The sequence below is a fragment of the Bos grunniens genome, chromosome 28, assembly GCF_055505025.1.
Source record: "Bos grunniens cultivar Pamir isolate PY7600 chromosome 28, Bosgru_T2T1.0, whole genome shotgun sequence".
Classification (NCBI taxonomy): Eukaryota; Metazoa; Chordata; class Mammalia; order Artiodactyla; family Bovidae; genus Bos; species Bos grunniens.
This window is the reverse complement of record NC_141192.1, coordinates 31538319-31553148: the sequence shown is the minus strand read 5'-3', so window position 1 is coordinate 31553148 and position 14830 is coordinate 31538319. Positions and strand designations below refer to the sequence as shown.

The window sequence follows — 14830 nt, the reverse complement described above, 5'->3', positions numbered from 1 at the left end:
TTAAACGCTACAACATTCGAATCATAGGAGTCCCAGAAGAAGAAGACAAAAAGAAAGACCATGAGAAAATACTTGAGGAGATAATAGTTGAAATCTTCCCTAAAATGGGGAAGGAAATAATCACCCAAGTCTAAGAAACCCAGAGAGTCCCAAACAGGATAAACCCAAGGAGAAACACCCCAAGACACATATTAATCAAATTAACAAAGATCAAACACAAAGAACAAATATTAAAAGTAGCAAGGGAAAAACAACAAATATCACACAAGGGAATTCCCATAAGGATAACAGCTGATCTTTCAATAGAAACTCTTCAAGCCAGGAGGGAATGGCAAGACATACTTAAAGTGATGAAAGAAAATAACCTACAGCCCAGATTACTGTACCCAGCAAGGATCTCATTCAAATATGAAGGAGAAATCAAAAGCTTTACAGACAAGCAAAAGCTAAGAGAATTCATCACCACCAAACCAGCTCTCCAACAAATACTAAAGGATATTCTCTAGACAGGAAACACAAAAAGGGTATATAAACTTGAACCCCAAACAATAAAGTAAATGGCAACGGGATCATACTTATCAAAAATTACCTTAAATGTAAATGGGTTGAATGCCCCAACCAAAAGACAAAGACTGGCTGAGTGGATACAAAAACAAGACCCCTATATATGTTGTCTACAAGAGACCCACCTCAAAACAGGGGACACATACAGGCTGAAAGTGAAGGGCTGGAAAAATATTTTCCATGCAAATAGAGACCAAAAGAAAGCAGGAGTAGCAATACTCATAGCAGATAAAATAGACTTTAAAACAAAGTCTGTGAAAAGAGACAAAGAAGGTCACTACATAATGATCAAAGGATCAATCCAAGAAGAAGATATAACAATTATAAATATATATGCACCCAACATAGGAGCCCACAATATGTAAGACAAATGCTAACAAGTATGAAAGGGGAAATTAACAATAACACAATAATAGTGGGAGACTTTAATACCCCACTCACCCCTATGGATAGATCAACTAAACAGAAAATTAACAAGGAAACACAAACTTTGAATGATACAATAGACCAGTTAGAACTAATTAATATCTATAGGGCTGCTAAGTCGCTTCAGTCGTGTCCAACTCTGTGCAGCTCCATAGACAGCAGCCCACCAGGCTCCGCTGTCCGTGGGATTCTCCAGGCAAGAATAGTGGAGTGGGTTGCCATTTCCTTCTCCAATGCATGAAAGTGAAAATTGAAAGTGAAGTCGCTCAGTCGTCTCCGACTCCTAGCGACCCAATGGACTGCAGCCTACCAGGCTCCTCGGTTCATGGGATTTTCCAGGCAAGAGTACTGGAATGGGCTGCAATTGCCTTCTCCGTCTATAGGGCATTTCACCCCAGAACAATGAGTTTCACCTTTTTCTCAGGCGCACATGGAACCTTCTCCAGGATAGATCACATCCTGGGCCATAAAGCTAGCCTTGGTAAATTCAGAAAAACTGAAATCATTCCAAGCATCTTTTCTGACCACAATGCAGTAAGATTAGATCTCAATTACAGGGGAAAAACTATTAAAAATTCCAACATATGGAGGCTGAACAACACGCTGCTGAATAACCAACAAAACACAGAAGAAATCAAAAAAGAAATCAAAATTTGCATAGAAACAAATGAAAATGAAAACACAACAACCCAAAACCTGTGGGACACTGTAAAAGCAGTCCTAAGGGGAAAATTCATAGCAATACAGGCATACCTCAAGAAACAAGAAAAAAGTCAAATAAATAACCTAACCCTACACCTAAAGCAACTAGAAAAGTAAGAAATGAAGAACCCCAGGGTTAGTAGAAGGAAAGAAATCTTAAAAATTAGGGCAGAAATAAATGCAAAAGAAACAAAAGAGATCATAGCAAAAATCAACAAAGCCAAAAGCTGGTTCTTTGAAAGGATAAATAAAATTGACAAACCATTAGCCTGACTCATCAAGAAACAAAGGGAGAAAAATCAAATCAATAAAATTAGAAATGAAAATGGAGAGATCACAACAGACAACACAGAAAAACAAAGGATCATAAGAGACTACTATCAGCAATTATATGCCAATAAAATGGACAATGTGGAAGAAATGGACAAATTCTTAGAAAAGTACAACTTCCCAAAATTGGACCAGGAAGAAATAGAAAATCTTAACAGACCCATCACAAGCACAGAAATTGAAACTGTAATCAAAAATCTTCCAGCAAACAAAAGCCCAGGTCCAGATGGCTTCACAGCTGAATTCTACCAAAAATTTAAAGAAGAGCTAACACCTATCCTACTCAAACTCTTCCAGAAAATTGCAGAGGAAGGTAAACTTCCAAACTCATTCTATGAGGCCAGTATCACCCTAATACCAAAACCTGACAAAGATGCCACAAAAAAAGAAGACTACAGGCCAATATCACTGATGAACATAGATGCAAAAATTCTTAACAAAATTCTAGCAATCAGAATCCAACAACACATTGAAAAGATCATACACCATGACCAAGTGGGCTTTATCCCGGGGATGCAAGGATTCTTCAATATCCGCAAATCAATCAATATAATACAACACATTAACAAATTGAAAAATAAAAACCACATGATTATCTCAATAGATGCATAGAAAGCCTTTGACAAAATTCAACATCCATTTATGATAAAAACTCTCCAGAAAGCAGGAATAGAAGGAATATACCTCAACATAATAAAAGCTATATATGACAAACCCACAGCAAACATTATCCTCAATGGTGAAAAATTGAAAGCATTTCCCCTAAAGTAGGGAACAAGACAAGGGTGCCCACTTTCACCATTACTATTCAACATAGTTTTGGAAGTTTTGGCCACAGCAATCAGAGCAGAAAAAGAAATAAAAGGAATCCAAATTGGAAAAGAAGAAGCAAAACTCTCACTGTTTGCAGATGACATGATCCTCTACATAGAAAAGCCTAAAGACTCCACCAGAAAATTACTAGAACTAATCAATGAATATAGCAAAGTTGCAGGATATAAAATCAACACACAGAAATCCCTTGCATTCCTATACACTAATAATGAAAAAACAGAGAAATTAAGGAAACAATTCCATTCACCATTGCAACGAAAAGAATAAAATACTTAGGAATATATCTACCTAAAGAAACTAAAGACCTATATATAGAAAACTATAAAACACTAGTGAAAGAAATCAAAGAGGACACTAATAGATGGAGAAATATACCATGTTCAAGGATTAGAAGAATCAATACAGTGAAAATGAGTACACTACCCAAAGCAATTTATAGATTCAATGCAATCCCTATCAAGCTACCAACGGTATTCTTCACAGAGCTAGAACCAATAATTTCACAATTTGTATGGAAATACAAAAAACCTCAAATAGCCAAAGCAATCTTGAGAAAGAAGTATGGAACTGGAGGAATCAACCTGCCTGACTTCAGGCTCTACTACAAAGCCACAGTCATCAAGACACTGTAGTACTGGCACAAAGACAGAAATATAGATCAATGGAACAAAATAGAAAGCCCAGAGATAAATCCACGCACGTATGGACACCTTATCTTTGACAAAGGAGGCAAGAATATACAATGGATTAAAGACAATCTCTTTAACAAGTGATGCTGGGAAAACTGGTCAACCACTTGTAAAAGAATGAAACAAGAACACTTTCTAACATCATACACAAAAATAAACTCAAAATGGATTAAAGATCTAAACATAAGACCAGAAACTATAAAATTCCTAGAGGAGAACATAGGCAAAACACTCTCTGACATACATCACAGCAGGATCCTCTATGACCCTCTATGACCCAGAATATTGGAAATAAAAGCAAAAATAAACAAATGGGACCTAATTAAACTTAAAAGCTTCTGCACAACAAAGGAAACTATTAGCAAGGTGAAAAGGCAGCCTTCAGAATGGGAGAAAATAATTGCAAATGAAGCAACTGACAAACAACTAATCTCAAAAATACACAAGCAACTCCTACAGCTCAATTCCAGAAAAATAAATGACCCAATCAAAAAATGGGCCAAAGAACTAAACAGGCATTTCTCCAAAGAAGACATATAGACGGCTAACAAACACATGAAAAGATGCTCAACATCACTCATTATCAGAGAAATGCAAATCAAAACCACTATGAGGTACCATTTCATGCCAGTCAGAATGGCTGCGATCCTAAAGTCTACAAGCAATAAATGCTGGAGAGGGTGTGGAGAAAAGGGAACCCTCTTACACTGTTGGTGGGAATGCAAACTAGTACAGCCACTATGGAGAACAGTGTGGAGATTCCTTAAAAAACTGGAAATAGAACTGCCTTACGATCCAGCAATCCCACTGCTGGGCATACACACTGAGGAAACCAGAAGGGAAAGAGACACGTGTACCCCACTGTTCATCGCAGCACTGTTTATAATAGCCAGGACATGGAAGCAACCTAGATGTCCATCAGCAGATGAATGGATAAGAAAGCTGTGGTACATATACACAATGGAGTATTACTCAGCCATTAAAAAGAATACATTTGAATCAGTTCTAATGAGGTGGATGAAACTGGAGCCTATTATACAGAGTGAAGTAAGCCAGAAAGAAAAACACCAATACAGTATACTAACGCATATATATGGAATTTAGAAAGATGGTAACAATAACCCTGTATACGAGAGAGCAAAAGAGACACTGATGTATAGAACAGTCTTTTGGACTCTGTGGGAGAGGTAGAGGGTGGGATGATTTGGGAGAATGGCACTGAAACATGTACAATATCATATATGAAAGGAGTCGCCAGTCCAGGTTCGATGCATGATACTGGATGCTTGGAGCTGGCGCACTGGGACGACCCAGAGGGATGGTATGGGGAGGGAGGAGGGAGGAGGGTTCAGGATGGGGAACACATGTACGCCTGTGGTGGATTCATGTTGATACATGGCAAAACCAATACAATATTGTAAAGTTAAAAAAAAAATAAACTGTTAAGTGTCAAAAAAAAAATAGGGAAACACTGAAAGCATTATTTCTCTCTGTTGTGTTTATATATCATAGATTATGATATACAGTTTTATAACATTTAGCTTTTTCTCCAAAATAGACTGTTGAAGCATTCTTAAATTCCATCTTGCTATTTAGACTAATGCTTAGTTTCTATAGTTTTACATGTATTAGTGTGTGTCCTGAGAATAAAATATATAAAATTTCTTAAAAAAATAAAAATAAAAAATTAAGATTATGGCATTCTGTCCTATCACTTCATGGCAAACAGAAGTGGAAGCAGTGACAAATTTTATTTTCTTGGGCTCCAAAATCACTGTGGACAGTGACTGAAGCCACAAAATCAAGAATGCTTGCTCCTTGGAAAACAAGCTATGACAAATCCAGACAACATATTAAAAAGCAGAAGCATCACTTTGTCAACAAAAGCCTGTCTAGTCAGCTATGTTTTGTCCAGTAGTCATGTACAGATATGAAAGTTGGACCATAAAAAAGGCTGAGCACAGAAGAATTGATGCTTCTGAATTGTGGTTCTGGATAAGACTCTTGAGAGTCTACTGTATTGCAAGGAGATTAAATCAGTCAATCCTAAAGGAAATCAACTCTGAATATTCATTCACTGGAAGGAGTAATGTTCTGGCTGAAACTCCAATACTTTAGCCACTTGGTGTGAAAAGTAGACTCTCTAGAAAGACTGAAGACAAAGGGAGAAAGGGGTGGCAGAGGATAAGATGGTTAGATAGCATCACTGACCCAATGGAAAAGAATTTGAGCAAACTCTGGGAGATAGTGGAAGACAGAGGTGCCTGGTGTGCTCTAGTCCAGGGGGTCACAAATACCTGGACCTGACTTAGCTACTGAACAACAACAACTGCCCCATCAGTTCAGTTCAGTCGCTCAGTCGTGTCCAACTCTTTGCGACCCCATGAACCACAGCACACCAGGCCTCCCTGTCCATCACCAACTCTCAGAGTTCACTCAAACTCATGTCCATCAAGTCAGTGATCCCATCCAGCCATCGCATCCTCTGTCATCCCCTTCTTCTCCTGCCCCCAATCCCTCCCACCATCAGGGTCTTTTCCAATGAGTCAACTCTTCACATGAGGTGGCCAAAGTATTGGAGTTTCAGCTTCAGCATCAGTCCTTCCAATGAACACCCAGGACTGATCTTCTTTAGGATGGACTGGTTGGATCTACTTGCAGTCCAAGGGACTCTCAAGAGTCTTCTCCAACACCACACTTCAAAAGCATCAATTCTTCAGCACTCAGCTTTCTTCAAAGTCCAACTCTCACATCCATAAATGACCACTGGAAAAACCATAGCCTTGACTAGATGGACCTTTGTTGGCAAAGTAATGTCTCTGCTTTTTAATATGCTATCTAGGTTGGTCATAAATTTCCTTCCAAGGAGTAAGCATCTTTTAATTTCATGGCTGCAATCACCATCTGCAGTGATTTGGGAGCCCCCAAAAATAAAGTCTGACACTGTTTCCACTGTTTCCCCATCTATTTGCCATGAAGTGATGGGACCAGATGCCATGATCTTCGTTTTTTGAATGTTGAGCTTTAAGCCAACTTTTTCACTCTCCTCTTTCACTTTCATCAAGAGGCTTTTTAGTTCCTCTTCACTTTCTGCCATAAGGGTGGTGTCATCTGCATATCTGAGGTTATTGATATTTTTCCTGGCAATCTTGATTCCAGCTTGTGCTTCTTCCAGCCCAGCGTTTCTCATGATGTACTCTGCTTATAAGTTAAATAAGCAAGGTGACAATATACAGCCTTGACGTACTCCTTTTCCTATTTGGAACCAGTCTGTTGTTCCATGTCCCATACTTTGCCCAAATTCTGACAATAAAAATGTCTCTAGACACTGCCAAATCACCCTTGAGAAGGCAAAACTGCCTCAAATTGAGAACCATAGCCCCAGAAACAAGACTCTATTATTGTACTTTCAATCATGAACAAAATGATGTTCTCTGTTTTTCCATGTGTCAAAAGTCTGTAAGAATATGCCTCAATACACAAGTCATCATCATTATTATTTAAAACAAATTTAGCACTGTTAAGAGAAAAAGTAATACATGGCCATCGCAGATAAAAGCAGAAATACAGGTAAAACTATTGTATGGTACTTATTCAGTCTTCTTACATGTTTCAGAAACAGCCAGAAATATTATTTATATATTAATCTTTCTGGTGAAACCTCAAAATAAGATTATATTGTACTTACTGCTTAGTAACTTGATTGTTTTTAAATTAAAAATATATAAAATTTAGTTATCTACCTAGAGCATAATTTTAAATAGAATAGCATTCCACTGTATGGCTTTACAATTAGTAAGCCACTCATTCATTTTATAAATACAGCAAACTTCTATATGTCAGGCACTGTGCTAGGTGCCAGGGTTAAAACATGAAGAAGATAAACAGACAAGAAATTGCCTCATGAAGTTGGAGAGACCAACAAAGAAAATAGATACAGGAGAGGCTAGGCAATAGCCTAATACCCTCTAGGAAAACAGGCCTTGGCAGCCAAGGCAGTTAGAGTAAGACAAACAAGAATAACAAAGTGAGGACTTGCTAGTGCTGAATACAACCAGGTGTCCTATTGATGTATGTTTTTCTCCATTCATTTATCATTATATTGCTTAATAAATTACTGAAGAATTTAAAATTTTACATAAACTTGGACGTCTCCAATCATTCGTATTGCTAGTTTGGTAACCTTTTTGCTACTCTTTCCCCTTCCCAACTCCCCAAGATGCAGGTAAATGCTTGGTGTCTTGCAGCTGTGTTCTTAACAGGTCTAGATATGCAGAGTGACCCTTAGACCCTAATGGAAATATTCAGTGGGTGAAAATTATGATTAAAAAGATATCTGAACTCAAATTGATATCACATTTAAGGTTTCCTTGTTTTGTGTGTGTGTGTTTCTTCTAAGTGTAATAACAGCTCTGTGTGTGTGTTAGTCGCTCAGTCGTGTCTGACTCTTTGCGACCCATGAACTGCAGCCTGCCAGGCTCCTCTGTCCATGGGATTTCCCAGGCAAGAATACTGCAGAGGGTTGCCATTTTCTTCTCCAAATAACAGCTCTATCTCCCCTGATTAGTGTCGATATTCCTGCCAGAATGGTAATTCGTTTTTGCCAACTGATCCCTTGACAGAAGTAGCCTTGGAAGGAGTTCAGTGGAACTCTTCTTATTCCCTGTATAATCTGCAGAATCCAGAATTGTAGGAATGGTAAGTAAAACTCTATGACTGGGTTACTAGGAGTGATGGGAGAGAGGTAATCAGGATCATTTTTGTTTCTATTTCTAGGCTATTTCTATTTCTATTTCTATGTATTTTGCTAATTGAAGGAACAGAACTATGTAACAGTCCCTGATTTAGGCCATACACTGTTCTTAGAAATGGAATCCTATCTTCACTGGGTATCATTTCTAAGTTGGCACTATAACAGGCAGTTCTGTTACTCTTACAGGCCAGCAGGTCCAAGGTGATACAGTGTGATGGGACTAGTAGATCCCATTGTAATATGTTCATTGCTGTACTTCCTTTACTTTAAAATAGGTTCCTCAGTCTGTGTAATGTCTTGTGGTCAGTGGATCAGTCGGTAAGACTGCAGATAGTGGTGCTGACTGAGGACTATGTGCAAAAAAAGACAAACTCATACCAAGAATACAAGTCAGTTTCCATCAAAATGGAAACTTCAACATTGCACTGTGGCACCTAGTCAATGCAGTATAAGGGGAAAAAAAGGCATTCAAATTAGGATAGGAGAAATAAAACTATTTGAATAAGACATGCTTATCGTTGTAGAAATTCCTAGTGAATCCACAAAAAACCCCTATGAGAACCACGAAGTGAATTTAGAAAGGCCATAGTGTGTGTGTGTGTCTACATACACACACACTTTCAGCTTATGACCCTTACATAACAATGGGATCAAACTGTATTTACAAAGCAAATAAACAATAATAAAACCAACAACAGTATCATTTTAATGTGATGGGTTCTTTTTGCTTTATCACGAATGTCAGACAACAATTATCATCCTACATTGTTTTGAGATGAGCATGCCTGTTATCTTGTTCCATGTGATAATTTCCATTCTTCTTCCACTCTTTTCTATTTCAGCTATTTATACAGCTTTCTACAATTTATTTGCATTTTAATTGGTTTGAACACTTCATTTCTTTGTTAACTCCTGATTAGTAAGCACAAAAAAGTGATACAACTTGGTCTCCATGCCATTATACAATCACAATTACAAACACAAACTTTGGCACTGAAATGTAGTGTTAGTACTCAATCATACTCCAGAATATGATATTAATCAATTTAAAAAGATTTTCATAAAAATGTTTAAAAATTACACAAGGACCTTCCATAATAATACAGCCATGGGCCATACAGAGGTTTATTGATCCTACTTTTGAGACATACTGCTAAATACTACTCATTTGGCAATAAACTCTATAAAGTCTGGTAGTATCTCTTATACTATATGCTATACATTAGAGCTAGGAACTTTTCAAGCTTTTATGGTACATTGAGAGGGTGCTCAGTGAGGGTTTACTTCTTATTTCCTAACACATAGAGGATATTCATCTGGTATTTATGGGTTAAAACATACCCAAATTCCTCTTCAGTGGACAGAATGCCTTTGATCTACACAAAATTCTAAGCTTCAAATTTTGTTTTCCCTGATTGTAAAAATAAGGACATTTCATAGGTGCCATCTAGTTTAAGGCATTGTTCAAATTAATATCTCCTGAATACTAAGCATTAATGCTTTATGCATTTCTGAGAATATAAGCTTTACCTCATTTGAACCTACCACAGTCCTTTGAAGAAGGTTATGTTCCTATCCTCACTTATAGTACTTAGGAAAATTAAAGCCCTGAGGCTTAGAGTGTGATAACAATTAACCTGGCTACTACCAGAACTGGGGTTTATACTCAGGCAGGTTTATTTTGAACCAGAGTACCAGACCCCCATGTTCTAATACTCAGTGAATCCTGGAAGCTTCTTGGATATCCTTGATGACATTTGTTTCCTGAGTTCTATAGTTTGCCCTCCAGCTTATTAAGTTGCTTAGAATGTGTTGTCCATGGGAATTCTCCAGGCAAGAATACTGGAATGGGTTGCCATGCCCTTCTCTATGGGATCTTCCCAACGCAGGGATCAAACCTAGGTCTTCTGCATTACAGGCGGATTCTTTAGCATCTGAGCCATGAAGGAGGCCCCAATGGGAGTTTAGTAAGCTTATTTGTACTCTGGAGTTTTATGTATCTATTTTTTTAATAGTTTGATTTGGGCAGCTGTTGGTTTGCTAGGAGCACTAATGTACTTATGTATGGATACTGACTTTTTATAGTAAAGAAAGAGATGATTCTAAATTTCTTTGGTAATCAAAACTTAACCACTCCCCCTTAAAATACCCAAGAAAAGGAACTGCTTCTCCATTTTCTACATTAACCCAGATGGAACTGAAGGAAATTCACAAGCCATCTGGATTTAATTAGACAGTATACTATATAGATATGCTGGCAACAGCATGGCTGAGGGGAATTAGCTTTAATAGAAATAAATTTAGATTTGGAGTCAGAAATTCTGGTTTCTCTCTGGCCTCTGTCACTAACCTCTCACACTATGTTTTTCTTTTATCAAAAGAAAAGAATATGTCCTCTGGTACCTCCCTGAGTTTTACTTTTACTTTGGAGATCAGAAAATGTTTCAAAAAGCATAAATCACTGCAGAATATAATTCTTTTATTATTATCACAGTACTGTAGAATTTAAACCATATTTGTTGTTATTGCTGTTTTTAACAACATTTATGAATATATGATAATTAAATTTTTTTGTCATTTTTGACTACTTGCTTGGACCTAAGATGGGAGGCAGGAGATTTTGAGTCTCTAATTGTGGAATCCAGTATCTCTGTATTGGGGCTTCCCTGGTGGCTAAGATGGTAAAGAATTTGCCTGCAATGCAGGAGACCTGGGTTTGATCCCTAGGTCAATCTCCATGAGCCACAGAAACCTTCAGTCATGCAAGTACAGTTTGCCTTTATATTTTCTATTTTCCTCAGGTTTCAGAAGTTTAAATATTCAGGCATGGATATAGAAAACCAAAGAGTTATTATTGATTCCATATTGGGCTGAGGATTCCAAAACAGCTCAAATGAGAGAAAAATAATCTACATAGAACATGTAATTAGCCAGCTGTGGCTGTGGGGAACCAGCTTCTATTAGAGGAATCTTGGATTAAATAATAGCAGTGTGCAGTTAGCTGATTTTTGCCCTAGTTAGGAAACTCAGTGACTCTGCACAGAGTTTGCTCATATAAAGGTATTTGTAACCATCTTCATTTCATGGCCAAATATTTGGAAATTTGGGACACGTAGTGTGTTTATGAAAAATGATCAACTGTTCATTAGGCAGCTCACAGTAGGAGGGGTGAAAAGATTCCATATCTCCATTTATATCATATTCTCAGCACTAATCTTGCTCCTTTGGGAAGTCGGAAGAAGAGAGACAAAAAACAAGCAAACAAAAAATTAGTTTATGTGCACTGAAAAACCTAAAAGCATCAAGTTTTTGTTTTGTTTTGTTTTGCCAAAACCACTCTTTCAAGAGAATTAGTCTGATTTAGTAGCTGGAAAACACATCTTCATTAGTTTTCCTCCCCATCACCAAACTTTAATTTTGCATTTTTTAAATTTCTTTAAAAATATTTTAGAAGTTCAAGATGGCAGAGGAGAAGGATGTGTGCTCATCTCCTCCTGCAAGAGCACCAAAGTCACAACTAGCTGTTGAACAACCATTGACATGAGACGCTTAAACCTACCAAAAACAGGTACCCCACATCTAAACACAAAGAAGCCTCAGGGAGAGGGTAGGAGGGTCACGATCATGATAAAATCAAATCCCATGCCCACTGGGTGGGTGACCCACAAACTGAAGAATAATAATATTAAAGAAGTTCTCTGACTGTTGTGAAGGTTTTGAAACCCCATGTCAGGTTTCTGACAGACCTTTGTTGGTAGAGTAATGTCTCTGCTTTTTAAAATGTTGTCTAGGTTTGTCATAGCTTTTCTTAAAAGGAGCAAGCATCGTTTAATTTCATGGTTGCAGTCACCATCTCCAGTGATTCTGGAGTCCAAGAAAATAAAGAGGATCTTTTACTTTTATCTAGTTTGTTTCATTTTTTCTATTTCATATTCAGTGCTCCCATTTCATTTAGTTTATGTTTTCCATCTCTTCTTTTTTAGTGATGTACTTTCTCAAGACTTTATCAAGCATAGTAGAAAAGTTTTTGTATACATATATTCAAGTAATATATATAACATAAATATTTTAGAAAAGTTATGAATTTTTGCCTAACTAAAAACTTTATGATTCTGCTTGTTTGACTTAGTATGAACAGAATACTAGATTTCTAATTTAAAAAAAAAAAAAGGCAACAAGCATCAAAAGTTCACTGTATAGCACACGAAACTATAGTCAATATTTTGTAATAATGTAAATGGAAAATAATTTCAAAAATAATATATGTGTATATGTATAACTGAATCACACACACACAAAAGAATTCTACATTTTGAAATTTAGTAATGTTTATCGTCTTACCAGTTTTTCTAAATGTCCTATAGACATCTAATAAAAACATATGAGATACAAAATTTTAAATACATTTGTGTAGGATATGATTAATATAAATTAATTAAACATAAACCTACTATATTTAAATTATTAATGACATCATTCAAAATGCTCCTAGTCTTATTTTTTATGCACTTGATAAAATATTCTCAGAGAAATGTTAATATATCTATTATATTTTTTCTTTTCCCTTATATATCTCCTGGTTTTTGCTTTCTGTATTTTTGTTTCTTTGTTGTTGAGGTGTCTAATGGTTTATGATGTCTATATTCTTTGTGAATTGTATCTTTTACCATTAAAAACATTCATCTTTGTTTCATTTAAAATAAATAAGTTTAAAAAATATTTTAAAGTATTATTGCAAAGAAAGCTGAGCTCCAAATAATTGATGCTTTTGAACTGCAGTGTTGGAGAAGACTCTTCAGAGTCCCTTGGACAGCAAAGAGATCAAACCAGTCCATCCTAAAGGAAATCAGTCCTGAATATTCATTGCAAAGACTGATGTTGAAGCTTCAATACTTTGGCCACCTGATGCGAAGAACTGACTCATTGGAAAAGACCCTGACGCTGGAGAAGATTGAAGGCAGGAGGAGAAGGGGATGACAGAAGATGAGATGGTTGGATGGCATCACCAACTCAATGGACATGAGTTTGAGCAAGTTCTGGGAGTTGGTGATGAATAGGGAAGCCTGGCGTGGTGCAGTCCATGATGTTGCAGAGTTGGACACAACTGTGTGACTGGACTGAAGTGATTGCAAAGATGGTATGTTGTTTTGGTAGAAAATTTTTTATTTGTTGACAAAAATGAAATAAGATGAAAAAAACAATCAACTTGAACTAACCCTGGGGTTTATCATCATCCTTGCTGACCTTAGCTTACTGCTCAGTGAAAATTAAAATCAGATAAATGATGTGACAGTCCTTTAAAAGGGTCATGTTGAATATAGAACACTAAGAAATAACCTTCACTGAGAGCTTACTAGATACCAGACATTGTTCTGACCACTGTGCAAGGGTCCTTATGACAACCCCAGATAGGCACTGCTATCCCTACCACAAAGGTAACAAATATCAAAGATGTTTAGTAATTCACCCAGGATGGCAAAACTAGTAAGGGACAGAACTTGAATTCAAATCTAGCAGTCTGACTCCAGTGCTCATACTCTAAACCAAGAGTCATCAAATTATATCCCAAAAGTCAAATCTAGCCCTACCACTTGTTCTTGTCAATAAGGTTTTATGGAACAAACACAAACATACATACATACTGCAATCAAAATCTTAAAACTCAGGAATAAATCTTGGGGATTATCGGTAAGTATATCCATGGTTTTCCAATTCTTTCCTGTTTTTTTTTTTTATTTTTTGGATGGGAAAGGGAAGAGATGATTTAATGGCTAAGAATAGAGTTATGCTAAACTTAATATTGATATCAATTCTAGACAACTACCACTCAAAGGATTTATAAGAAAGGGAAAAGAATTCTATATTACCTCAAAGGGAAAAGAATATGAATTTATTGAAACCTTTGTATCTGTTAGATAGGGATAAACCCTCAGACAGATTTTGATAATGTTGTTTTTGAAAAGCACAGCTAGCTGTATTGTCACAGCTTATGACTCGATGAGAATACTGATTAATGCCTTGACTTTAAGAAGGACTCTGAAAAATGCCACTAAGTTTGAGATCCTGGTTTGGAAGTCAAGAATTGTGCGATATAAATATATCTTTTACAATATAAATACTATTCATTTCTTAAAACAAAAAAAAAATCTAAAGACCAACAATTAAACAAGTGAATATCAACATGTGTTTATTAAGCCCTGCTATGACAACTATAAAATAGATACTATAAAGATAACATCTCTGTTTTTAAGATGCGTACAACCTTGCTGTAATAAAATTTATCCTCTTCACAAACAGAGCTCCTTGCCAGTATACATTCATTGTTTAAAGCACACATCCCAGATTATTCTAGTCTATGGGGACTGTGAGCTTTCACTGCCTTTGAACTATTTTATAATGCTGTAAATCGTAGATAACTGAAAGCAGTACAAAAGAGTTCTTGTGTGTGTATATGCAAATAAATTCTGTCCAGTGTAAATTCAAAGACTTCCCTCTTCTACTATGGAAATACTCAGTTGTGTATCCATTTGCA

The 14830-nt window shown here is 36.5% G+C and overlaps 1 protein-coding gene across 39 annotated transcripts in view; it reads right to left on the bottom strand.

The window, feature by feature from the left end:
• LOC147343090 (uncharacterized) overlaps positions 1–14830 on the bottom strand; it is a 466920-nt gene that overhangs the window by 341541 nt on the left and 110549 nt on the right. Inside the window, exon 5 of one of the 39 annotated variants that reach the window (XR_015157027.1) lies at positions 10757–11520. The exons of 37 other annotated variants lie outside the window; for them this stretch is intronic. The gene's annotated coding sequence lies outside the window, so the exon portion shown is untranslated. Of the gene's footprint in view, positions 1–10756; positions 11521–14830 lie in introns of those variants that run through there. One more of the 39 variants, XM_086382521.1, reaches the window with a different exon arrangement.